This window comes from Triturus cristatus, chromosome 5_2 (assembly GCF_964204655.1).
Source record: "Triturus cristatus chromosome 5_2, aTriCri1.1, whole genome shotgun sequence".
Classification (NCBI taxonomy): domain Eukaryota; kingdom Metazoa; phylum Chordata; class Amphibia; order Caudata; family Salamandridae; genus Triturus; species Triturus cristatus.
The window spans coordinates 902,755,566-902,782,187 of record NC_140588.1 but is presented as its reverse complement, the minus strand read 5'-3'; the positions used below and the strand labels follow the sequence as shown (position 1 = coordinate 902,782,187).

At 43.3% G+C, this 26,622-nt stretch overlaps 1 long non-coding RNA gene and 1 pseudogene across 1 annotated transcript in view; both read left to right on the top strand.

Moving 5' to 3' along the window:
* The window catches only part of LOC146829390 (uncharacterized), a 147,887-nt gene that overhangs the window by 26,445 nt on the left and 94,820 nt on the right, over positions 1-26,622 (top strand). The gene's annotated exons all lie outside the window — the stretch shown is intronic.
* Positions 8,495-8,960, top strand: LOC146829391 (large ribosomal subunit protein uL23 pseudogene; annotated as a pseudogene).

The following is a 26,622-nucleotide window of genomic DNA, read 5'->3' as shown; positions in this document are numbered from 1 at the left end:
CGCAGAAATGTGAGACCTCACCTAATGCAATGAATACCAGGGAACTTCAACAGTCACATGCGCATAGGGGTAAACAGTCTTACTGAAAGGAAATTCAGTACACCAAGGGCAAGATTGACAAATCTTTTGCACTGGATTTGCATCACAAAGCGACGCAAACCTGAGCAAAATGATTTTTGTTGGATTCACCTTCCTGTGCAAAACTTGTTTTGTGCTGGAAAGTTGCCTAAAAGTAACTCAAAGTGCTGTTTTGTGTTACTCTGTATCAGAGGGGTGGTACATGGACATTCCCATGCTACTGGCCATGCTTTTGATGCAAAACCCTATCTAGTAAAAAGAGTAGACATGGTTTTGCACCAAAAAATAATGCCACTTTGAAGCAGGCATTCAAGGGAGAAATACTTGTATTTCTCCTTTCTTTCACTGTACAGCACACAAACAAAGTAGGAAAAGTTTTACAGTTTGTCTAGGCATAGTATTTTGTTCTGAAAGGCTGCCCTTCTAGTACAAAACCTATGCTAGACTCACGCAGATACCGCTGCACTGTGGTGCAAACATGTGTGTGTGTGTGTATGTGTGTGTGTGCTCAGCAGCTTGATTGTGCGCCAGCTCTAGGGAGAGGGGAGGAGAGTGCCATATCTCTGTAGATAGGGGGCTTTCCTCCTCTCTCCCTGTCACGCAATGCAGTGCAGCAACTTTGGGTGCAGCGCTGCGTTGTGTGACAGGGTTGAAAAACTGGCCCCATAACTTCCATAGACTGCAGTTTAACAATAGTATCAGCGAATGAAATTATTCACAAATGCAGAGGAGTAAATTGAAAAGGTAGCATACAGGTTCAACGATATAACAGCAGTTCTGGAAATCTCCGGCGTGGTGGTGAAAGCCTGCACCCTGCACGGCAATCTTGTTGCAAATGTGAAGTTGAGTTGGCAAATAAAGTCTTTCACAACTTCATGCTTGCATGGGTTTATTGGTTTCAAGTACCGACCACCAGTAGCGAACAGGACAATGATCACCAACTTCTTTGGCACTTGGTTCTATTCATGAAACATTCCAGTTGCAGGACATCACTGGATTAACCACAGCAGCTTCACAGCAGTTCCACAACACTGGCTGCTGACGGTTGAGGACATGTCTTTTAAGCAACAGTATTGAAATTTAGGGCTACCTCCCGAGATCCATTTCTCTTTACATAAGCAAACTCTATATAATTCACAGTCGAGCCTCGGTCTCTCCGGATTGGCCAATAGTAATTTAGAGGGATTGGCTGCCTGCTACGCAGCTTGCTGTTCTCCGGACAAGAGAGGGCGATATATTGGCCCCATCTCTCCACTGCCTACTGGTTACTGGTTATGGGAGCAGCTTGGTCTTTTGTTGGAATGCTGCATTTGCCTGATGTGCTACCTTGGGATTATTTGCAGGTGCTCCTGTCCTTCTGCTAACTGGTTTACCATATTTTCTATTGTCACAAGGTTAGCCATGATTAGAGGTTGTCAAATCCTACTTTGGACACCACTGTAGTAGTGTAAGAAGCCTTGTTCAAAGTAGTCGTATGGTAAAAGTGCTTTTTATTGTCATAAACAGGGATAGGTAATAAGTCACATGTACGATAACTGTAGGGGTAGTTTCTGTTCTTCACCAGTTTAATCTTGAAATTCTCAGCAGGTCTGGAGAGATTTTGGTTGAGCTACCCCTCTAGAAAACAGGCCAGCATGAATTCTACTTGGGTAATGGGGTTTTGATGTTGTCCATCGCCTAACAGTCGTGCCCCTTTGTTAACAAACAAGAAGAGATTACAGTGCACCACTGTTTTCATTTTTCTGGTTCCATTCACCTCTTATTGGTGTCAACTTCACCGCGCACTAAGGGGTTTATAACTCAACGCTGTTTATTACACTTCAGGTTATCTCCTCTTGATACTTCCCACATTATTGTGTTTGTTGCACCTCAACTAAGAGGTGCTTGTAATTATAGTGATAGTTTTTAAGCAGAACTCATTGTAACAGAGCGTTGAGACCTGCCTGTGGCCATGGTTCCTTCCCAGCTCCGCGACGAAGGGAGATTCGAACCCTGCTCCATGTGCCGACTGGGTCTGGGTGTTGCGGTTTTTATCTTGCCACACCACGTTAGTGTTTGTACCATTCCCTTGATGGTTACCCTACATAGTGGGACTGGTATCATGCCGTTTGTAGCTTTGAGAGGGCGCAAGGCCTGTGGCAAGTTATTTCCAAGTTGTTTGTCTAATATCAGTGGTATGTTGAAGTTGTTCAATGGAGGGTATTGGGTGAAGTTCACAGTAACATTTTGAAGAATCAAGTGAGGAGCAAATGTAGATATGATATCAATCATGGTTCAAAAGCAGAACCTAGCTTGCAGACAATTTTTTCGCATAACGTTTCCTACCAACTTGGTAAACATGGGAAATTTGAAGTTTGGACCTGTACAGGTGATTGATTAGATTAGCAAAACAAATGGCAAAGTTGGGCACTGGGTTGAAGGATCCAAAGGTTCTGAGTCAGAACAGAATAGTGCTACTGCATTTTCAGGTGTAAGGACTGAGAATGGCAGCAGAAAGGTGCAGGCTAGCGAGAGCAAGCACATTGAGACTACTAGCAGACTTCTGAACCGTGAGAAGTGTCTTCCTGACTAGAGATTACGTAGCGTATAAGAAATGATTCTCACAACTTATTCTATTTGATGCTATACTTGACTTCGTTTTTGCTGGTTTATGTACTCTGGGCACTTTACTACTGCTGATCAGTGCTTAAGTGTAAGTGCTCCTTCGGTAAATTGTGATTCTGATTGGTAATCCATGAGTGGCATATTTGATGTACAAGTAAGTCCCTAGTAAAGTGCACTGTTGCCCAGGGCCTGTAAATCAAATGCTACTAGTGGGTCTGTAGAACTGGTTGTGCCACCGACATGAGTAGCCCTGTAAACTTGTCTCAAGCCTGCCATTGCAGTGTATGTGAGTGCGGTTTTAAACTGCCATGTCGACTTGGTGTGCACCCACTTGCCAGGTCCAAGCCTTCCCTTTTACTACATATAAGGCACCCCTAAGGTAGGCGCAAGATACCCCAATGGGCAGGGTGCAGTGTATTTATAAGGTATGACATGTACTGGTGTGTTTTACATGTCCTGTTAGTGAAATACTGCCAAATTAGTTTTTCACTATTGCAAGGACTAGCTCTCCCATAGGTTATCATTGGAGCTGCCTTGTAACATTTTACAAATGTAACTTTCAATTGGAAAGGGCTAGGAATTTGGAGTTTAGACTCTCTGCGCTCAGGATTTAAAAACACATCTTTTAGGAAAGTGGTTTTTAAATTGTGTGTTTGAAAATGCCACTTTTAGAAAATGGGCATTGTCGTGCTTTACCCTCCTGTGCCTCTACTTGCCTGTGGAATCAATATCTGGTTTAGACTGACAGGGACCTCTTTATGCATTCCCTCTAGACAGTCACACAAAGGGAGCTAAGGTGTGCCCTGCATATCCTGATTGACCATCACCAGGCTGATGGGCCTTCCTAACCTAGAGTGGTGGGAGGAGTTGTCACATACAGCTGAATAGGGCTGTGCCTGGCCCCTCACAATGCTGTCTCCACCTCCCTGGAGTGTGTCTGGAGCCAAGACAGGGCAAGGCAGGACCTGTGTACTACAAACACTCTCCTTTGAAGTATGCCTACTTCAAAGGTCAAAAGGGGTATACGTATTGGACCTAAACCCCCAGACTTTTAGAACACTTCTGGATCAAGAGGAAAAATATGCAAAGAAGAAGAGCTGAAGAGCTGTGAGGAGGAGTACTGCCCCTTTGCTGTGTGTTGCTTTGCTAGGTTGGCCTGCAGTTGCTGCTTCTGCCTTGGAGAGGAAAAAGACTGGACTTTGCTCTGTATCCTGCTTGAGAAGTTTCTCTAAGGGCTTGTGTGTGCCTGCCTAATGTTAAGAAGTTTCAGGGACATCAAAAACTTCACCTGCAGCATCCCTGAACTCTACTGCTGGGAGTTCTGACCTGCCAAGTGCTGCCAATTTCAGTCTGGGCCCTTAGAGGTGGTTCCTGCTGCTAAAAGGCTTCAAAATCGATGCTTCACCCTTCCAGCCCCTGTTTTTCCGATCCGGCAACACCGTGCGGATGAAAACTCAATGCACTGCTGCCGTGCGACGGAAGAAATCGACACAGTGCCTACCCACGGCCGAAGAAACCACAGCAGCCCGAGTTCAGCGCAGCGTGCCTCTGAAGTCCGAGACCATCACACTGACCTCGACTCAGGCCCTGCTGGGTGGCAGAAAGAATCAACGCATTGTTGGACTGCAGCTGTAAGAATCGATGCAGGGCCTGTTTTCCGCCACCGCACCACCCGCAGACCAGAACCATCTTGTATTTTGATACCTCGCTTCCCCTTACAGTCCGGGTCCGATGCAACACTTCTCCTGCCTGCAGCAGAACTGACGTATCGCTTCCCTAGGAACTCAGGAACCAACACATTTCTCTGGTTTCCGATGCTTCCCTCCACTGCTGCTGTTTTTCCTTGTGGATTTTGACACATCTAAGGTACTTAGGACCATATTATCAAAGAATGGCGATAACATTATCACCGCTTTGGCGGCAGAAAACTGCAGTTAAAGCGGCGATAAGGGGCTTGATAATATGCCCTAGAGAATTCCAATATAATCCCAGGTTTGATGTCCTTCACAGCAGAACCTAGGCTTCTATTGGAATTCTCTAGGGCATATTATCAAGCCCATTATCGCCGCTTTAGCAGCAGTTTCCTGTCGCTAAAGCAGCGATAAAGTTATCGCCGTTCTTGATAATATGGCCCTTAGTGTAGAAACAGCACATCCATAGAGTTCTATGGACAGAATGCTTAAAACCTTTAAAAAGTAATTTCTTAAGTTCTGTATGTTGGATTTTTGTTGATTGGTCTTGTTTGGTTTAGAGAAAGACGTTCATTTATTCTAAACTGGTGTGGCATCCATTTGTAGTGTTTTCACTGTGTTACTGTGTGTGTTATGTACATATGCTTTACATATTGCTTCTGAAAAAAGCCTGACTGCTCATGCCCAGCTACCAAGGGGGTGAGCAGGAGTTATCTTGGGTGCGTAACTTCCTTACCCTACTTTGACAGAGTGCATACCACTATCAGCTAGAGACCCCATTTCTAACAGACTGTTGTGGGAAAAGGGAGGTGTGTTGAGTCTTATGCTCCTGTACGCGCAGTATTGGAATTCTCGATGTGTGTGACAAGGAGGGTTCCAACACCACAAGGGCTGACAGTTGAAACGGAGGAGCCAGCGGAGCTTTTTCCTATCATGCTGTTGCCCCTTACGCTGTATCTCTTCTTATGTAAATAAAGTGATTTCACGAAGCGGACCTAGGTGTCTTTTCTCGGCTGCCAGACTTACTTTTCTACACTTTAGGATCATTTGTCCTAAGATGAGCCATTTGCCATAATACTGGTATGTTTGTCCATATCATTGACAACCCAATTGTCTGAGTAGAGGTTGTGTTTTTGCTTCCTTTGATTTGTGTTTTTCTCCAAAACTTGACCTCCTTCCTTGTTTTCTGTTCATCTTCCTCACTGAGTGCATTTACAGTCGAAATGCTTGTTCTCTCTTTACTGCCTTGGCTGACTCCATGTTTTTTGCTGGCGTTTCTGCTTGGTTATCCATCTCGATTATCTCTTTTTTGTTAAGTGTGTAACCCTTCCTCAGTAAACAGCTCCATAGAGATTCTCGCTGACAGGCTCGCACATGAATCACATCTTCATAACAACAATTATTTAACTTGCCGTGTTGAACCAGTCTTCTGAGGTGCTTAATGATGTTATCCATTGATCCACCTCTCTTGCGAGGCAACGTTAAAAGCATATCCCTTATAGTCTACATCCTCTTTGGGTAGAAATTTGGAATTTATAGCATCGCTGAGTATGTTGGTTTTGTTTAATCATGTAGGCTGCATGCCCCTCGTGCGAAACCCATTTGAAACTTTTCGTGCGATTCATAGATGATATATTCATCTTATGGAACGGAACCACAATGAATCTTACCAAACTACTCGATGAACTCAATCAAGTAGACCAAAGAATTCAATTTACTTTTGAAATACAACAACAATCAATCAACTTTTTGGATGTGAAAATAATACAAACAACAGAAGGATTTCAAACGGACCTTCACAGAAAAACAACAGACAAAAACAACATGCTTTTGTATGACAGCTTTCATCTCAATTCTTTAAAAAATCAAATACCCTACACACAAATACTCAGAATAAAAAGGATTGTATCTGATCCCAACACAAGGACCATACGTGTAAACGAGATGTTAAAACGTTTTAAAGCTAGGGGATACCCTGAACACGTACTGACTGAAGCGGAAAACAGAAGCAACCCTATCAGCAGAGACATAGCACTATTACCGAAAGAAAAACCTGCACACAACCGGACTACGATAGTCTCCAAATACTGTACCATGAGTAAAGTCTTTAAAGATACCATCAAAAGGCACTGGTCCATATTGAAACTGGAACCAGATTTTAACAACATCTTTGAACAAGAACCCATTTTCGCATATACCAGAGCCAAAAACTTGGGAGAGATTATCAAACATCCAACTCACTATGACGAAAACACCAAAATATAAAGGAACCTTAGCTTGTTGGAACTGTAACAACTGCAACAACATCATTCTCGGTCCCTATATAACACATCCCATGAAAGGACACGTCATCAAATTGAAAGTAACAGCCACGTGCGACACAATCAATACAATATATCTGTTGAAATTCCCATGTGGAAAAATCTACGTGGGGCAAACGGAGAGAAAGATTAAAACGCGCATCAATGAACACAAGAGTAACATCAGAAATAAAAACCTAAAATCTACAGTGGCAAGCCACTTCATAGAGGCCGGACATAACATCAGCCAATTGAAATTTTGTGTTTTAGAAATAATCACAAAAATTGAAGGTAAAGACAACCACAAATCATTACTACAGCGAGAAAATTATTGGATACGCACACTGAATTCCATGAAACCCCATGTGATGAATGACCGTATGGAATTTACTTGTTATCTCTGATTGACTTAACTCATAACCACAATCGTAATCTAAAAGACAATGCATTTAATTTTGATATTTGATTTATCTTGATGTCAATTTAATCATGATTTAATTTTTATGCTTGACGTTTTTATGCTGATGTCTCATAACATTCAAATGAAAGCTCATTGAACCGCTTGTACAACCCGCAACTCACCACACACTATAGTCTTTTTTCACTGTTAGTTTCACCCAGATAGTCCTATATCTCTTTCTACCCTTTACAAACACGGATATTCAATGCCGGCGTTTATCCTCACGGTTACCTGCCAGGAGCAACACCAGCACGCTTCCACACCGAGCGGGCTTGAGAATCTTAACCATTCACATCTTTCACATCGTAAGTAAGCGAGGAAGCGTATGCGACCAAGCGAACAACTTTAACTTTTCAGCTCTTTTCTTTTCTCTTTTGGTGTAACGTATAAGTTGGATTAGCAAAACATCACCATCTTTTCATATGAATTGCCTCATAACACCAGATTAATGAGCAAGAATGTTTTAATAATAGTTCACAAACACGCCCCCAACTTAAAATACTCCGCACCATCTTGAAGCACGTGTAACAATGATCTCGTAAATAACTAACACACACCAGCGACATAAAAGAACCGATCTGATTGAAAGTTTAGGGGCACAACCCATTCAACTCATCTCACACCGCATGGTCTTTAAAACGCTTAAAACAACAACATAATCACATAACTGCATATTGAGCTTAGCGCATATATTATTCGTTTTCAGATATTCCCCAGACGAAGGCATAGAGCCGAAATGCATCGGTATATACAATAAAGTGATCGATGTAAAATGAATGCATCATGGAAATGAAGATGAATTTCTTGATGAACAATTAAACAACAAATAAACTAACAACATTGGTGTAACTTTAGTTAAACCATACAAAATTTCAGGAATCGCAAACCAGTGCCCAGGGGACACATCCTATTTCATAGGGGTATGCAGCCTACATGATTTATAAACGCACTCCCAGTTCAGAGAAGTGACACCCAGGAGCACGGAATAACCTTAAAAAACGTGTAACTTTTCAAACAACTATTCAGCAGTGCGCGTACTATTCTCATTGTTGGTTTTGTTTAAAACATCTCTTTAATTACCTTGCAAATGTTTCATATTGCCAGATTTTTCTTGATGAGTAGCGTTTGATTACCAGTTGATCTTATGAAATCATCCATCCAGTCCTTCCATATTGGCCCTAGACTGTTTCATGTTCTACATGTGTTCTTGCAACATACTTATTCACATTGCTCTTCTTCCTTGATTTCTTCAGACTTTTCTGCCCTCCTTCTTTTGTCCTGGTCACACCACTTGTGTTTCACTTTTGTTTTCTTTTCACTTTTAATTCCACAATATTTTTCTATTGACTTTCACTCCCAACATGGCACCGAAAGCCAAGAAGGAAGCTGTCCCTGTTAAAACCAAGGCAAAGTCCAAGGCTTTGGAAGCTAAAAAGGCTGTTCTTAAGGGGGTTCACAGTAATAAGAAGAAGAAAATTAGGACAGCCCCCACTTTCAGGAGGCCGAGGACCTTGAGGTTAAGGAGGCATTCAAAGTATCCCAGGAAGAGCGCTCCTCGTAGGAACAAACATGAACATTATGCAATCATTAAGTTCCCGATTACCACAGAGTCTGCCATGAAGAAGACTTGAAGATAACACGCTGGTCTTCATTGTTGATGTCAAGGCTAACAAGCACCATATAAAACAGGCTGTAAAGAAGCTTTATGATATTGAAGTTGCCCAGGTCAACACACTGATCAGGCCTGACGGCGAGAAGACGGCATATGTGTGTCTAGCTCCAGACTACGATGCACTGGAAGTAGCCAACAAAATTGGCATCATCTAAGACTGCTCTGTAGATGCCGGTACAGTTCTAAAGACTTGTAGTTGAAGATTTTCCCTATTTGATATTGTTTACAATTTCAGCAGTTTCTTATCCTTTGGATCCGCTGCTCATTGCATTGTATCTTTCTATAGGCTCCCTTAATACAGCCGGTCCTTTAACTGGACATTCCATTGAATTAGTGCCTGACTCTGAAACAGCAGACTCAATCTCGTGAGATCTCATCTGTGTTCTCCAAGATCCCACGCTGTTATGCTGCAAACCCTGAAATGGTCCTATGTTTTTTAATGATTTTGTTTTCCTTTAGAAAATCTTGTGCTTTCTTTGTTTGCTTTAGAAATCCTTAGTAATGGATGCTTGGGTCAGGGTGAAGAGCCTCTTTTGTGACCTGTTGACAGCCCGACCTTCAGACTCCTAAGTGTTGCAGTCCTCATCACCCCACCAAGTGCCTTCCACATCAAGCTGAATTCTTAAAGAAGATAATCCAGGGGTTTACTGGTCTACTATCGAGAGGCTAATTTCGCAGGCTTCTCATAATGAACATCCATGTCCGGTGCAAATTCTGCATCACTTGTTGGATCTCCTTTTCTGACATCACACAGCAGGAACACGGTATGGCTGGAAGGGTGGCAGGTACTCATGGAGGATGACCTATGCTACTTTTATTTATGTTAAATCTTCTCTAGTACTCATTCCTGCACTTCTAGTACAGCTTGTCTCTCGTCATGTAACTCACTGTCTAGCATGAGTTCAGCTGTTCCCTTTTTCTCCTTTCACTTCCAGTCCAACCCTTTACACCAGAAGTGATTACTAGCAAACAAAGTCAGTCTGATGTCCCAAGGGGGCTGTTGCTCATTGCGTTGTCCTCAGAGACTATGAACTGTACTGATGTTATATGCACGTCTCTCTGCCCCTTCCCCCATTTTCGTAAGTCATGATACACTAGAAGTCTTATTTGTATTCAATTTTAAAGGATATTGTATTCTGCTCCAAGACCGGCATCTGTCGTTAAGATGCAGCTTCTGTGATCCCACACTGCGCACACCTGACGCCCAAGCATGGCTGTGCGAAGGAGTAAATATAAAGGATTTTGGCACCTACAAGTCCCAGTTCAGAGCTGAGCACGTTTGACCTGCCTCTTTTACACCACATACATCTAGGGTGGTTGGTGCACATCTTCTGAGCTGGTCTCGCATTATGTGCAGTTGCCAGGCTGGGGACAAAACATTGACCCTCTGCATGCATGGGAACACATAATATCATGAAATAATACTTTTTGCTTACTTCAGAACTTGCACACACTAGATTCAGTGCTTGAAATGGAAAAATAGAAGTGCAGGTACTCTGTACCAGAGTACCTGCTCGTTTCTGAGAAGTGCTGGTACGCTCCAATTAAAAGTATAACGTCTCTCTTGAGAAGTGCCAGTACTCTCCTCAAAATAAAAAAGTGCCAGTACTCCAAAGCGGGAAGTACCAGCCCATTTAAAGCATGACTAGAACGGAAACAGCACAGCAGTGCTCAGAAATAATGACAACAAAATATGCACATAAACTCTAGTATGAAGAGCACGCAGAGCTGCAGAACCCTGTGCCATGGGGACACACAGATATCAGAGACGTTTCAAGGAATGGGCAAAGTGGGCTTTGGCCCAGGGCCCCAACCTTTCAGGGAGGGGGGGCTGCTAGAGCCAACTCTGTACTGCAGAGTCTTGCCCCCTAACCTTGAATAATTCTTAAACAGATTGTTTCAAATACAGTTTTCTTTACTTTATTTTTTAATGTGAGTTATGGGTGAGAGTCTATTGCAGACATTTTGCAGAGAAATGATGTGTTTGTTTCATGCAACATCCATAAAAGGTTTCTTTAAGTTCAAAACAGGACTCACATATGAGATGAAATGGGAGGGTGTCACAAATCATTTGGAGTAATATTTGTGAGCTGCTACTGTGATACAATATTGAAAACACACGACGCTATCCCGGAATGTTAGAAGTAACAACTTTAGAATGTGGACCAGTTGCCTGTGCGCGGTCAGTGACCTGCCCAACGAGGACATGAAAGAGCTGAAATTGGATCTTAAATTCAAAGCTGTTCCCAACAATATGCTCGGCCCCGGCCCCCCAAATTCTTAAAATGTCCCGTCCCTGACAGATATGACTGACAGCAATGTAGTGACAAGCCCCAGGGCACCGCAAGTGAATCACAGAACCGAAAGCACAAAATAGGGTTTTTGCTACGAAGGACTTCTGAAGTCCCATTTCTTTATCCATGACATAAATAGGTGCGGAAGAAAGAAAAGCCCCTTCTATGTTTGCCTAGCATAGTAACAGTCCCTGAAAAAAATAACTTCCTCCACAGAAAGAATACAATGTACTCATGGTAAAGCAGAAACACATAGAACATAGGCTCGGCACAACAAAATACAGCGCCTGGCAACGTCGAAACCCCGTAAATCGAAACCGTACGTTAGGTTCATGTTTACGCATAAAACGTCTCAACAGTTGAGAGGTCCTGGATAAACTGGCTCAAAAATCACATAAACTGCACGCTACAAATCCAGGTAAACTTAAAAAAAAAAAAAAGCAACGGGAGGATGGCGCCCTCTGCTGACTAGAACACGAAAAAGCCGAATCTGTTGATGTTTTCCAATACAATTGTAGGGTGACATCATTAACCATACGCTGCTAGCGGAAAATGTAGGTTTTGAGCCCAAAAGCTTCTGAGTGGGAAGAAGGATTCATAGAGTAGTCGCTGTACACCGAGGCCAGTCTGCTCTTCTGCCAAACCAGCAAGTCCAACACCGGCGAGATGGGAAAGAAGTTAAAGTTCCCAACGTGTGCTGAACGGTTACCCAGGAGTGATTATAACATAACACACACCTTTAAGGTAATCCGTTTCAGCGGAGCAGCCCCTGCTTCCTGTTCACTGTTCATCTAGGGTGACCAACCGGCATGGGTGCAAATTCAGGACGGTGAGTGTAAAAATTCAGGAAAAAGGGTCAAAATTCAGGACTAAAATTCAGAAAAGGAGGTCAAAATTCAGGACAAAATGTACGTTTTAGACACATCAGAAGAGGTCATGCAATAGTATATAAGTAAGTAAATAGACAACCACTTCGGCACAAGTGAAAAGAAGTTTATATTAGGTTGAGACAATTGTGCACTTCATGGTTTTTCAGTATACGTTCAGCTTTGAGCAAATGTGCAGGTCTTATTGTGGTAACAAAACCGAGCCCCCTCCCAACCTTTCCAGCCTCCCAGGGAAACGCCCGATGCCCAGTCCAGCCTTGCTACCACCCTCCAATGGTGACCCTCCTCTTGACATAAACCCTCTCTCATGTGTATTTAATTTCTTTTATAGTGCTAATCATCCCAAGTTAATAGGGCAGGGTGTCGGAGTGCGTTACATCACACACATATTATATAGAGACAATGACTCATATAAATGTGAAAGTCAATCTATAGGAAATGTACTTAAGATAATGGGGTTAAAAGGTGTAATCATTCTGTCATTCATCATTCAGTCTTTCACCATTCATCTGTCCATCCATTTGTGTACCCATCCATATCAATATTCAACCATTTGCAAACCTATCCATCATCTATCCTTCCATCCATCCATCATTCCACTTATCCATCCCTCCATCCACCCTTTCACACATCCATCCCTCCATTCATCCTTTCACCTTATCCATCCGTACACTCATCCATCCACTCTTTCACTCATCCATCCATACAATCATCCATCCAGCCATCTACCCTTTCCCGCATCCAGCCATCCTTTCACTTACTCATTCATCCACCTAGTCACTCATCCTTCCACCTATCCACCCTTTCAGTCATCCATCCATCCATCCACCCTCCCTTTCTCTCTCCACCCCTCTTTCATTTAGCCATCCATCCTTCATCCACCCATCCATCTACTCATCCATTCATGAATCCATCCATTGACCCTATCACTCATCCATCCTTTCACTCATCCATCCATCCTTTCTCTCAGCCATCCACCCTTTCACTCTTTCACTCACCCACCCATCCTTTCTCTCATCCATCCACCCTTTCACTCCTTCACTCATCTAGCCACTCTTCTGTCTATCCACCCTACCTTTCACTCACTCATCCAGCCTTACAGCCACCCTTTCACTTATCAATTCATCAATCCATCCATCAGTTCACTCATCCATTTACCCATTCACTCGCCTGTCATCCACCCTTTCACTCATCCATCCATCCTTTCACTCATCCATCTTTTTACCCGTCCATTTACCCTTCCACCCATACATCCATCTATTTGCCTTTTCTCTCATCCATCCTTCCACTTACTCATCTGTCCATCCTTTCGCTCATTATCCACCCATTCACCCTTTCATCCATCCATTAACCCTTTCACTAATCCATCCATCCAGCCATCCCCCCATCCCTTCACTTACATCCATTTTCACATTAATTATGAGCTGAGCCTTTGTCTGCTGAGTTGCAGACAGAAGAGGCCCATCAAGGACTTCACCCCTGCTGTAGTTCCTAAAGCAAGGGGTGGGGCGGGGGAGGGCTCACTATGCCCCTGTACATAGGCAATCCGAAAAAGTGGAAGTCATGATTCATGCATGAGGCACAGTGCCACTGTGACATGGTGTTGTTTCCAGGGCTTTAAGTGGGATGAAAAAACTTGGGGGGTCTCTCCAAAGGTGGTGTTCTATGTAATTAAGAGCATGGCTTAAAACACCTAAGCTAAAAATCTGTGCTTAGCATAGTGTGCCGCCCAACTGGTAATTTGCTGCTTCTGTCATTGTATCCATATATATAACACACCAATTAGTGTTACACCTACAAGCCAGAAGTATTGGCTTTGTCAATGGTTGCTAGTTGCATAAAATAAAAAAAGCAGCATTCATGGATTTGTTGAATATAACATTGAAAATGTGTCAGTTTTAAAATGATGAGACAGTGTAAGACCCATAACCCTTTTTTTAAAACTTGTTGCACCACCATTTCATGAACCGGATTGTCACCTAGCAGCATGGGCATTTTTGTTCATTTCTTCCACCTGACTGAATGCCATGCGCTAGAACACGGCAGGAGGAGGTCACCACATGCAGTAAGAGCACAGACTGGCCCATTGTCACTCTGTATGTGGCAATCAGCCGTAGACAGAATGGGCTGCTCTTGTGCTCAGAAGAGTGTGAGGAGGCCCTTTCAGGAAGCTGAGGCTTCTGGCAGGGGAACAGTTATGTTCCCCACAGCCCAGAATTACGGACAAAAGGCATCTGTAAAAGGGATCGTCACGGACAACGGACGTGAGATCCAAATTACGGACGGTCCATGAAATTTACGGACTGTTGGTCACCCTATGTTTATCTCAGTCAGTCAGTCATTCTTTATTCGATGATTAAAAAACATCATAAAAGCACATATATACAAACAGTTAAAAATACAATTAAATCACTACCAGAATCCTGACTGTTACTACATATATGGTAAAAGGAAGACTAAGTGAAACATTTCATTTGAGATAATGACGATCAGACCATCTCTCTAGTTACCCTTAATCGCACCGCGACTCTAATAAAATTCATAATACTACATAGTGTCAAGGGATTGACCGCTTTTTGCAAGAAGATTAGTGCATCTTTGGCGTGTGCAAATTTAGCTTGCTTTAAAATTCCTACCAGAAATCTACGCCTGGGCATTGAATAAAAAGGACACAAAGTACAAAATGAAGGGTGTCCTGCGGAGACCTATTGTCGCAGCCGCAGGCACCCTTCTGCTCAATCGGAAATATAAAACCTGGTGGATCAGCCAGTAAATAGGGTAAAAGATTGAGCCTAAAACGGGACATTAAAAATCTATCCTGGGCGTTGTGCATGAGATAAAGATACGGCTCCATTCCCTCCGAGTTTTTTACCAAGCTATAGGCACTCACGGTACATTTAATCCCTTCAGCCTCTGCTCTGCTTGTGGTTCTCTGGGCCAAAAATAATCTCTTGATCAACAGCTTATCTTGTGCTACAATCGTCGCTGGTTTTAAAAATAGATCCTTACGACCAAGGTTTTCCAGGCTAATCATTAAATATTTCAGCCATGGTATACTCATGCTTTTATCCCTTCCCATGCAGTCACTTATAATTTGTCTACCTAAAGTCGCCTCAGGGTTTAACCAAATTTTCAGCCATGCCAAAATGGGTTTAAGTTTAACCAGGTCTTCTAAATATGGCCTCCCTAATTCACTATGGGCTATTACAGCTGGGGTACTCTGCGGTATCTTCAATATTGAGCGTAAAATTTTGTTTTCCCCCCGCTGTAATTGCTGGATGTTTACAAAGCCCCACACTTCTGCACCATAAATGGCCTTTGAGCAACAAATAGAGCCATAGAGATTCATTATTTGTTCAGGGGACCATCGACCCACTCTCCGCCCATAGCCTGCGATAGCACCCTTGGAGGATATCAATTTACAGCAACGTTCCTCCACCAGGGGCTTAAATTGTAAAGAGTCATCAAATAGTAGGCCCAGATACGAGAAAGACTGTACCTTTTCTAGTGTGTGGCTTCCTATTTTATAAGAGAAGTTAGTGCAGGGTTTATTACCAGCTAGCATCACGTATGATTTGCCCAGATTAACCAACAGGTCTAAAGTTTCCATAAACTTTACAAATCCGTCTATTAGGAGCTGTAAGCTCTTAGGGGTACGTGCAAGTAAGACCGCGTCATCCGCGTATAAGAGTACCGGGATAGGACACGATCCTACGCTTGGGCAATCGGTTTTTAGATTGATCAAGGACTTCTCCAGGTTATTAATATAGAGTGTGAATAAAAAGGGGGCCAGAATACAACCTTGCCTCACCCCGCTGGTACATGGGAAGGATTCAGTCAGCCCCCCCTCCATGTTATAGCGTACCATTGCAGAGGTGTCCCTATGTAATTCCCTCAAGATGTCAATCAAGCCCAAATCTATCCCCAACTGTGTCATCATAGCCCAGAGTTTGTCCCTGTTCACGTGATCAAAAGCGGCTGCCAAGTCCATGAACCCCAGGTAAATAGCTTCATTGCTGGCCTTAGTGTATTTCGCTACCAGCATATACAGGTTCAGGGATTGGTCACTTGTAGATCTCCCTATTCTAAACCCGTACTGGGTGTCCGAGATGACATTATTCTCCTCAGTCCACTCAGTAAGGCGATTTAGAATTACCGACCCAAAATCTTAGCTGACACATCGATCAGTGAAATTGGTCGGTAACATTGTGGGTTGTCCCTGTTCCCCTTTTAAAAATCGGGACAATTATGGCCGTAGACCAAGTTCGAGGAAGGCCAAATCTACAGGCGGCATTTATCACTCTAGTGAGTATTGGGGCCCATAGCTCAACATTGCTCAGGAACAGGTCCGGTGGTGTCCCGTCAGGGCCAGGGGCCTTGTTTTTTGTCAGACCCTCAATTCCCACAGTAATTTCTTTTAAAGTAAAATCTACTTCCAGATGCTGCTTAACTATCCCCCCTCCTCTGTAGCAAGTGCTGTTCTATAGTTATATAGACCCTTGAAGTGTGCGAGCCACTGAGCCGGGAGAATAGTTGTCCCGATCTCTGGGACATTGCTGTCCTGGAAACAAGGTTTGTTAATTATTCTCCAGAACTCGGTGATGTCTCTCCTTTCTGCAGCCTCCCTTAGGTCAGACCATACTTCACCCTGGAGAATTTCTTTCCTTCTCTTAATCTCCTTCTTGTACGTTAATCTACACTGGGCTACTTCTTGTTTGTCCCTTGGCCTTTTCTTAAGACTACATTTAAGTTCCCTTAAGGCACGTGAACAGTCCTTATCGAACCATCTCGGGCAATCAATTTTCCTTACTGAGGCACTTGATTTTAGGAGCCAGTCTACCAGGTTAGTTATTTGCCCAAATGCTTCAAGTAACGGAAGCCCCTCCACTGTAGGGTCAAGGCACTCATCAATGGGAATTTTCCCCTTATCCATAAGGGATTTATAAAAGTTTTCCCCATCTATTTTCGACCACCTGAGCCGCCTCCCCTGATCTGTTACTCTCTGGGAGATACTACCCAGCTGTTCCCTCCTATGCTGGGTCAGATAGGAAAGCTCCATTATCACGGGATTATGGTCACTGAAGGGACTCCATTCAATCCCTACGGAAATGATCCTATGTTTTAGGAAACTAGATGATACAATATAATCAATAAATGACGAGCAACCTCGACCCTTAAAAGTGGGAGGGAGCATCCCGTCTTTATCCAAAACCATCATATTCATCGCATGCACCAGGTCATAGGTGTCTAAGAGTTTGGTAAAGGCCATACCTTCTTGTGTATGACCAAAATGGGGTCCATTCTTGACTGGGCAATGTGACCATTCGGCGTCAGTGGGAAGTAAAGCTGGGCAAAGATGGCAATTAAAATCGCGCATAACTAGAATAGTGGGAGCTGGTACCCCCTTGCTAGCTTCTATCTCTTGATTTAATCTGCGGTCCAAGTCCTGGAGGAATGTATTATCTTTTCCTGAGATCCCCTTATTATAAATGTTAAACACGATCAACCTTAGCCCTTTGTCCCTGTACCACACGGCCTGAAAAGCCTCTGAGGACCAGGTCGTGCTTGTCCATACACCCTGAAGGTTTAGATCTACATATATAGACAAGCCTCCCCTAGCTCTACCTCGTCTTGATTTTTGGGCTGGAACGAAGAAACATTTATACCCTGGCAATTGAAGAAGACTATTGTCAACCACCCAGGTCTCCTGTAGACTAATTATCTGGAAACGATTTATGTACCGCTGCCACTCACAATTATTAAATTTGTTTGCCAGTCCGGCCATATTCCAGGAGATGAGTTGTAAGCCTTCTTCAATTTTATATATACCAGCTATGCCGGCAGGATTAGGTGTTGTGTTAGACAATCCTTCCATTGTTCCTATGTGTCCTGATACTAACCCACTGCCTGATACTGTTTGCTCGTTTCCCCTGTCCCTTATCTCACTCGGCGCTAGGGCATCTCCCCCCCCTGATATAGTTGTATGTGCTGGAGTTTTGGCTGTGCTCTCCCCCCTACAGGTTCGTGGTGTATCATCCTCCTCCAAAAGCCAAGGGGTTAAGGGGGCATAGTTTTGTGGTGTCTCTATTCCTGTCTCTTGCGGTTCCTCGCGGGTCGTGTTCCTCCCTTTTCTTCTATGACGGGGATCTGCTGTGGGTAAGGTGCTATTGAGTCAATCGATCTCCTCTAGCGATGCCAGGGGGCTAAACCTATTTCTCCAACTAGATGGTCCGGGATGCCTCAATCTAGGGCTATCACCAACGTACCCTTGGGCCCTAAGGGAGTTAGGTCTCTCCATAAGTCTCCCGAGTGATAAAGCCTCATAGGGTGCTGCATGCCTGGGATAAAAATATCCCAATGGTAGTGATTTTATGCGGCTCGAATGATTAGTTGTCCCGCATGCCAAGATATATTCCACTACTCTCTTGTCCCTAAAATTGACTATAATGCAATTGCCCGCAATATGTTTATCTCCACCTTGCGTTCCCGAGCACTATTTGCTTTTACTAAATGTTGTATATCTGAGGTTTTTTTAAACGACTGAGACTGCATTCTGTTAACAGGGAGAGGAGTTGGCCTGATGGCTAGGGTGGTCAACCTCAAATCTGGGGAACCGGGTTCGAGTCTCGGCAAGGACATGCAACATCCTGTGATTCTGGGCAAATCACTTAATCTCCCCATGCCTAACAAAAATGAATGTGTCCTCATGTAACACAACTGGTGATTGTGTAAATCTCTCTGATACCCGATACCTTCAGGTCAAGTTTGCGCTATATAAAACTCTTTTAAAAAAAAAAAAGTTGCCAGGCACATGCAGAATGACAAAGTATAGACAGTGAAGAAGGAGATTATGTGTGAGATATGCATAGGGACAATTCCTGAAAAATGGGGGGAGCAAAAGAATGGAAGTGACTAAAAGAGAGAGAAACTGCAGATGGCTGTGAATGGTAGAACATGACCTATGTCAAGGTTTACAATGGCGAACTCCACTTTCGGAGTTCTGACCGGACGAGCACTGTCGACGGTCTCTAAATGCAGGCTTTATTATGCCCGTAAGTACTCCGAGGACCTCCAGCGCAATACACTGGAAAAGAACTTCCTGCACGACTAATCCGTCAACTGAAAATTATCAGAATAAACGTTTAAGCCCTGATGAAGTTCCCCTTGTGGGGAGTTGGCTGAGCCTTGCTAATTACTGAATTTTTAATGAAATTAAAATAAAGAACTTTTTTGACACTACTCACAGCCTACTGGACTTCATTACCTGGTGCACCCCCATTCGTAGAAATCAATGGTGGAACGTGACTTATTGAGGCACTCTGAAGACCATTTCCTTTCCGCTGACCATAGTAACGTTTAAAAAAATAGCCTAATATTTTCAGAATTGAAACATTTTCAATCCTAATTCACAGCAAACTAGTTCTTAAATACGAATTATTTTGCTACTGTTAACAAACATTGGTACCACTAACAGGTTTGCTTGCTTGACGGGTATGTTTAATGTGCTTTATGTCCGGCAACAGTGATAGAATACTCACAGGCTCACAAACACTAGTCATTGATTTGATTTACTCCCAAGGAAGTGTCTTTCGAGGTGTCACACATTCAGCAGTATAATGTCACCCATTCACACGCTGAAACCATGAAATTGTCACATATAAGCGATCCACAGACCTGGCAGGCTGTGTCCTACAGGCAGCGTTGACGCCAAACACCTTGTGTTTGCCTTTTTTTCCTGTTGTTGTTTTCCCCATACTCCACGCCCAAATATGCGGATCTACAGTTCAGAGCTCTCTACTAGGACTTGCAACAGCACACATTTTCCTTTCAGAGGAAGTATGCTGCACCGAGCCTCGCATTCAGAACATACAGTTTTTCCCGAAAATTGAAATAACCATGCTTAACCTCTTCTGTGCCCATGACGAGATAGTATCGTCATGGAGCACGGTCGCGCTGTGCCCATGACGAGACTATCTCGTCATGAACCCCACCCACTAATGAAACGCCCGGCACAGGAGGGGGAAAGGGCGTGGCACTGAAGGGGCTAAAAAAAAAAAATTCATCTGTACTCAGGTTGCTGTTGTTTTTGGGTTGGCAAAGAGGCTGTTACTGTTTATTTACTAGGGGGAGAACACGGACTGGAAGAAATTTGGATGCGACTACAGCACGGAGCACAATACACGAACTGCATACAGGTTGTTTACGTAGGTGTTTTTAGTCCTAAAATGTAACATTTTCAACTTTTTATTGTACTTACCCATAAAAGTCAATAGGAGTAAAAACATTTGTCTGGTTCTGCTGCAATGTGCCCTCTCGTTGTTCCCAAGGCCAGAAATGATAATTTCAGCATTAAAGACAGGTAACAGAGCTACATTTGTTGTTCCCAAATGTTTCATGTGTGATAGTGTCAGTATCAGATACACCGAAGCGGGTTGGGGTGGCTTCCCTTTTCAAGTGCCTCTCTAGGCTGTTCTGCAGACACAGCCTTTGTGCAGAGTAATGCACCTCATAGGGTAGTCTGCGTCTGCAGCACCTGCAACAGGGGCATAAGAGGAGTGAACTGTCTGCTCCTGGCTATGAACAGCCACAAAGCCAGTGATCAAGAAAGCGGCAAAAAGCTGGCCTCACCTCAAGGATTCTTCACACTGAACAAAGTGTTACAACAGAGTCTGCACCTCCTCTGCCCCACCCCTCCCCACATCTACCAAACGGCCGTGCTGCAGGCAGGGCCGGACTGGCTACCGGGCGTTTTGGTGTGCTGCCGAGCTGGCGGCTGATTTCACTGCGGTGGGGGCTGATTTCGTTGATGGGGACCTGCGTGTGCTCCTAAATAAACAAAGCAAAACAAATGGTTTTAAGCTCACGCAGGTCCCCATCAACGAAATCAGCCACCAGCTTGGCAGCACACCTAAACACCCCATAACCAGTCTGGCCCTGGCTACAGGAAGATTGTTCAGGAGTTCCTCTCAGCAAAATACCAAATTGAATTTCTATAGGATTTCTGTCCTCTCTGTCCGTACTTCAGTGTCTAGGTCTCCTCTTTCCTGCTCAGGAATGTCAGTAATACACTTCCACTGTCTGGGAAAACAAAATCACCTCCATCCTGTGCACAGGAACAGGTCAGGGATTTCCAAAATGGAACCCACAGGCCTTCCATCGCTCTGCTTGCTCTATACGTACAATGCATGTACTGTACTGGCCACACATGCACAACCTTCATGTGGGATGTTTGCTGTAAATACCTTTTATATCAGCAGTTGCTCTGCCGTGCCATAGAAATAACCTACAATGGGAGTACTTAGCAAAACAAGTTTAATATCTGACTGTGCATTGTAAGGTAAGAGCATTAAATGACACATTTTATTGTTTTTGCACCAACTCCTCTTGTGCAGCGTACAGACAATGTACCAATGTTGGCATACTCCAGACTATGTTTAAAGAAGCTGTCCTAGGGTTGGCTCATAACAGGCTAATGCTCTTAATGTTTAAGTGATGTGCATACTCAGTCATGCATATTTTAAGCTGCCTGCCCTGGATATGGAGCACTATGATTCCTCTCCTTTCTATCTTCAGAGTGACCCTATTCTTACCTTCCGTCCTACACATACCTTCTATTTCTAACTATAGCCTTTTCTCAGTTTCATGCCTGCCTGCCTTAATGTCTCTTAATGTAATTCTCGAAAGAATGACACCTCGTTTCATAGACCACAAACTCTCCTGTTTTAAAATCCTATCTCTGCAATCTAACATTACCTAATCTTCGCCAGTATACCTTTCTCACCAACCATTTACCTGAAACCACATCACCCCCACTAATGATCACACCTACCTAGCATTAATATAATATAGAACTAATTATCTAGAGTAAATGTATACAATATTTTTCTGGAAACCACATGACTTATCGCAATAACCACATTTAGCCACTGGAATAACCACTAACCTTAGGTTCCAGAGTAGCGTGCTACTTGCTGTAAACTGCTTCAATGCCTCGTCAGGGGTAGAAGCGCTATATAAATACAATTTGTGCAACATGTCCAGTTATTGATCCATTTAATGATCCCAGTTCTACCAATACTAGAAATCGCTGGGGGAGAAAAAAAATGACGTTTTTTTAAATATTAATATTTATCTTAATGCACTCTTAAGCAATGTACTGCAGATGGAATGGACACATAACATGCTATGTTTTTTTTAATTTTAATAACATATTTAGTCATTTTTAGCTTGCAAGTTGAATTTGTTTCCCAAGGTACACAATAATAAGAGTAGTGGAAAGTTGTGAGTTGTCAAATTGTAGAAGCAGGCCACACTCAATCTTATTTTTCAAAACATTCATGACTAGTACTAAATTTGCAAAAGAATATGTGCCACGCTCAGGAACCTGATGCCAGCACTGGTGAATGTTGGTGTTCCAAACACCAAGGTTGCGTAGTCTGATTCCAAATCCTGTATCTTTAATTCACCACCATATACTCTCTGTGCCTCTATCTCACTGTTGCAGGTTCCCGCTTGCTCCATTTGTCATGGCGTCTTTCTCTTCCTCCTTCTTTACTCCTTTTTAGGTTGAGCCTAGGCAGCGCATGCGCTGTCTCTTCGAGACATGCTGTATCCACTCTGTGGACATCGCTTTTGATCTGTTACTTTGCGTGTCCTCTGCCAAGGCTTGCTTCTCTGTGGTCAATGTTTGTTATATGTCCCTCCATTTTATGTGTCGACCCCTCCCATGGAGCATGGCCCTATTAGTTGTAGTCTTGCCCTTTTGTGCATCTAGGTATGTGTAAACGCATTATTTTTAATTTTGTTTCTTCCAGTGTTTTCAGAATGTCAGCTTTTTTACATGTATGGATTCACCCGACTGGAGCTCAGCAACGATTGCCGTAGTGCTAAAAAACGCACATAATGGCTTTCGGCATTTGACATTTTTTTACCGTTCTATATTTTATTTCGAATAAGCATGTTTTTGGGTTTCGTCATTGTTTTATGTAATTCATGATCTGCATGTATCTTCATTATTCTTTTGATTCCAATCGGCATGCTTTATAAATCTTATCAGTATTTGGCATTTTTTTCCTAGTTTGTATTTTGTTTCTGATCAGCTTATATTTTTGGTTTCTGCATTGTATTATCACAGAGACATACTAAACAGTGTTACATCAATTTGTATATATATTTTTTAGTTTAAGCACACGGTGATTAGGTGATTTACTCACAGGATGTTGAGCCAATGCAGAGACTCAAACCTGATCACCAGTGCAATTTTACGGTGTTAGGTACTTTAAACTGAATAAAGCCATGTGGCCGGTACTCTGTCATCAAATACGTCACTGCTTCCGCCGTAGTTGCTTACCAATCATTGTTGTATGCAGTCGCCTCCATTCATTACTCTTTGCTGCCCTTTCATGCACACCATTGATTCTGTTTGTTTCATTTGCATGATGCATATTATCATAGCGCTAAGTTCTGGTGTCGGCGGCACCGTGGAGGCACTAATCTTTCACTGAGTTAAAGTTTATTTCAACGCTGTCTACTTGCACATGCAGTAGACATGGGGACTGATGCTAATTAATTTATTTTCATATAACTAAATCATAGAGCATAGTCCTTGTGTCAGTGCTCTTTCTCGCTTTTGTTCTCCTCTGATTTCTATCTTAGCTGTCTCTTGTTTTCTACATTTTCACCTCTTGTCACCACTCCTCAATTGCTCTCACCCCTGTGATCCTATTTTTTTTAATTTACTGCTAAACCAAAATAATGGTTTTGTGCTACGTTACCAGTCCATTTTGGATCGTGAATAGAAAAAGGGCACCCACTTCACACAAATGAATTTGCCCGATTGATGTCTTTTAAAAATTATTATTCAGTAGGCTGTACAGAATGAACTAAAGGCATCGGCAGAGGCAATAGGTTGCAAAGCGGAGTTCTATTGACTTTGCCACTGCATGATGTCCAGCTTTGCAGAGGAAGCAGACTTCCCTCACTCGTAGATCTCTGCACAAGCACTGGGTCTGAGCTGGTACTCTATCAGCTTCAGTTGGGTCCTGTTTGTTCTCGAAAAATTGGTTTGGCTGTGAGGGAATACGGGGGACAATGTATATTATTTTCGTTCTGTGTCCCCATACGCAAGAGCTATTGGCATTGCCAATGCTTCTTCAGTTTGGTCTCTCATGCTCTGGGTCGAGGTTTGATGACAAATAATAAGGGCCAGTCCCCAAAATGAGTGGCGGTAGGCCCCACCTGGCAACCACCATCTCAAATTAAGCACTAGGCTTCACCGAATAACACACTTTTTATGTATATGTATATAATTGTGAGCTTATTCTTAGGCAACTACTTTGTCTTCCTAAGTAGATGATTGTCTCTATGCATGTGACCTGATGTGACCGAAAGCTCTTCCCACTGTCTTCCTTGGGATGATGGTCCTGTAGAAGGATCTGTGGCCTTAGCTTTAATGGGACTATAGATATGCACTCTAGATGCGCTTCCATTGAATCCTGTATGTGGAGCTGTTGAGTGAAAGGAAGAATTACCAAATTTAAACAGGAAACAAGGGAGGAGTTCACAAAAAAAGAAAGGCTTTCAGAAATGTTTCTGGCCCTGCTGCAGATGAAAGTGTATCCAGAGGTGAGAGGCAAACAGTAAAAGTATCTGCTCCTAGCCCAGCACGCAAAAAGTAAGGTTTCTGCAGAAGCATCTGGCCTCTGGACCAGAGCAATCTTATGGGACGATATGGATTAATCCAGTCCATAATTAATTTGGATGCAATCCAAAAAGGCCTGATGGACTATGCTGAGAGTTTTTAAAACAACTAGAAAACCAGGAGAGCCCTTTCCCGGCTTCACATACAGGGCCTTATTTGTTGGCCCTTTAATCGGCTGAACTGCTGTGTTCTACACTGGCTGAAGCTTAGCCAAAGAGGATGCTGGCAGGCCCAGATAGCAGGCATGGCTATAGTCCCGCCTGTTGAGGTAACAGTAATAATTACCACAATGCAGGGGCATGGCGAAGAAGAATCGCCCCACTACTGTTTTATTGCCATTTTATTTTTGACTTCTAATCCATGAGTTTAGGGCAGGGCAGGGCCATGTTGCATAAGCAGCAGGGGGGAGCGGTAGTATGCACTGAAAGTGCAGACGGCCATCCACGGCTGGCGAAACCGACATGTGCACTTGGATATCTCCAGGCTGTTCCCTTGGACATATCCCCAGTGCTCAAGGCACAGGCTCCCACTCTCTGCTAAAGCGTGAGACCAGCCCGCTCCGCCCAATCCCAGCCCTTCTCTCATGCTGGGAGTAATAGCATGAGAGCAGGGTTGGTGTGCATGGGGAGTCTGGGAGCCTGTGCTCCTGGGTATTGGAGTGCCAGCAGAGGAGGAGCGCTGCGTGGGAGCAGAAGATCGCGGCGGCCAGCCACGAAAGGTAAGTGTATTTGTTTTTTATTTATTTTTTTCTCCACGCTGCCCCAGAGGTTGGCTTGGCAGCAACCGCCGCTGCCACAATGGTGGGAAGAAGGAACCAATCCTAGTTAAAGAGTACATGTGGTGCAAGCAAGAAGGATACCAGAGAATACATTTGCCAAGAAAACGTTCATAAACAAAAAGAAGTTCTTCACTTTTGTGGCTGGAGTAGAACTAAAGCACAAAACAGAAGGCTAGAGAGAGAATAGTTCCAGCAAGCTAATCCAGGAACCGGGACATCAAGAGACTGAAAAAGATGAAGTGTAAAGAAAAGACTAAGGGAAAGCCTTCTCCCTCTATGAATTCATGATCTGAACCAACATCTCTGTCAACATCAGGACTGTTCTCACCATAGTACAATTCTGAAAGGAATCCGAAGGCCTATCTGTTCAAAGAACACTACTTCACCTTGTTATAAGAACTCCAACTTAACATATCTTTTGTAAACAATCACTAATTGCATCCCTGGCCCACTCCTGATGTTGCGCTTCAGCTAAGTTTGTGTTACACAAGCATTAGGAGATATATACATATATGACTGATTTCCTAAAAGCAAGGCTTCTGTTTGCCCCTCATTTAGCTTGAGAAAGCTGTGTCTGATTCAGTGATAAAGGAAGTTGGACTGTAGCAAGTAGAGGAAAGAGAGTCTACACCATTGACATCAGAGCGCAGAACACGCTTTGTGTTATCAGCATAAAAGTGTGACAAAACACCACAAAGCTTCTGACAGAAGAGGAAAGGAACTGCAGATAAATGTTAAACAGGGTCTGTGAAAGTGAATAGCACTGTGGGACTCCACAAGGGATGGGAAATTCCTTAGATCGCAAGAGGGGAAGTGTTAGAAATGTGTGTCACTAGTTGGCAGTGCCTTGTACCCTGTCCAAATAGGGACCCTTTCTTCTACTCAGGATAGGGGAGTTACACACTTAGATATCCCCTGTTCAGCCCCATGGTAGCTTGGCACGAGCAGACAGGATTATCTCAGAGGTAATGTGTAAAGTATTTGTGCAAAGCACACTCAGTAACACAGTAAAAATACTACAAATGGACACCACACCAGTTTTGAGAAATAAACAATCTTTATCTAAACCAAGCAAGACCAAAATGACAAAAATCCAACATACACAACTCAAAATATGACTTTTAAAAGGTTTCAAGTAATTTTCTCCTTTCCTCTAGA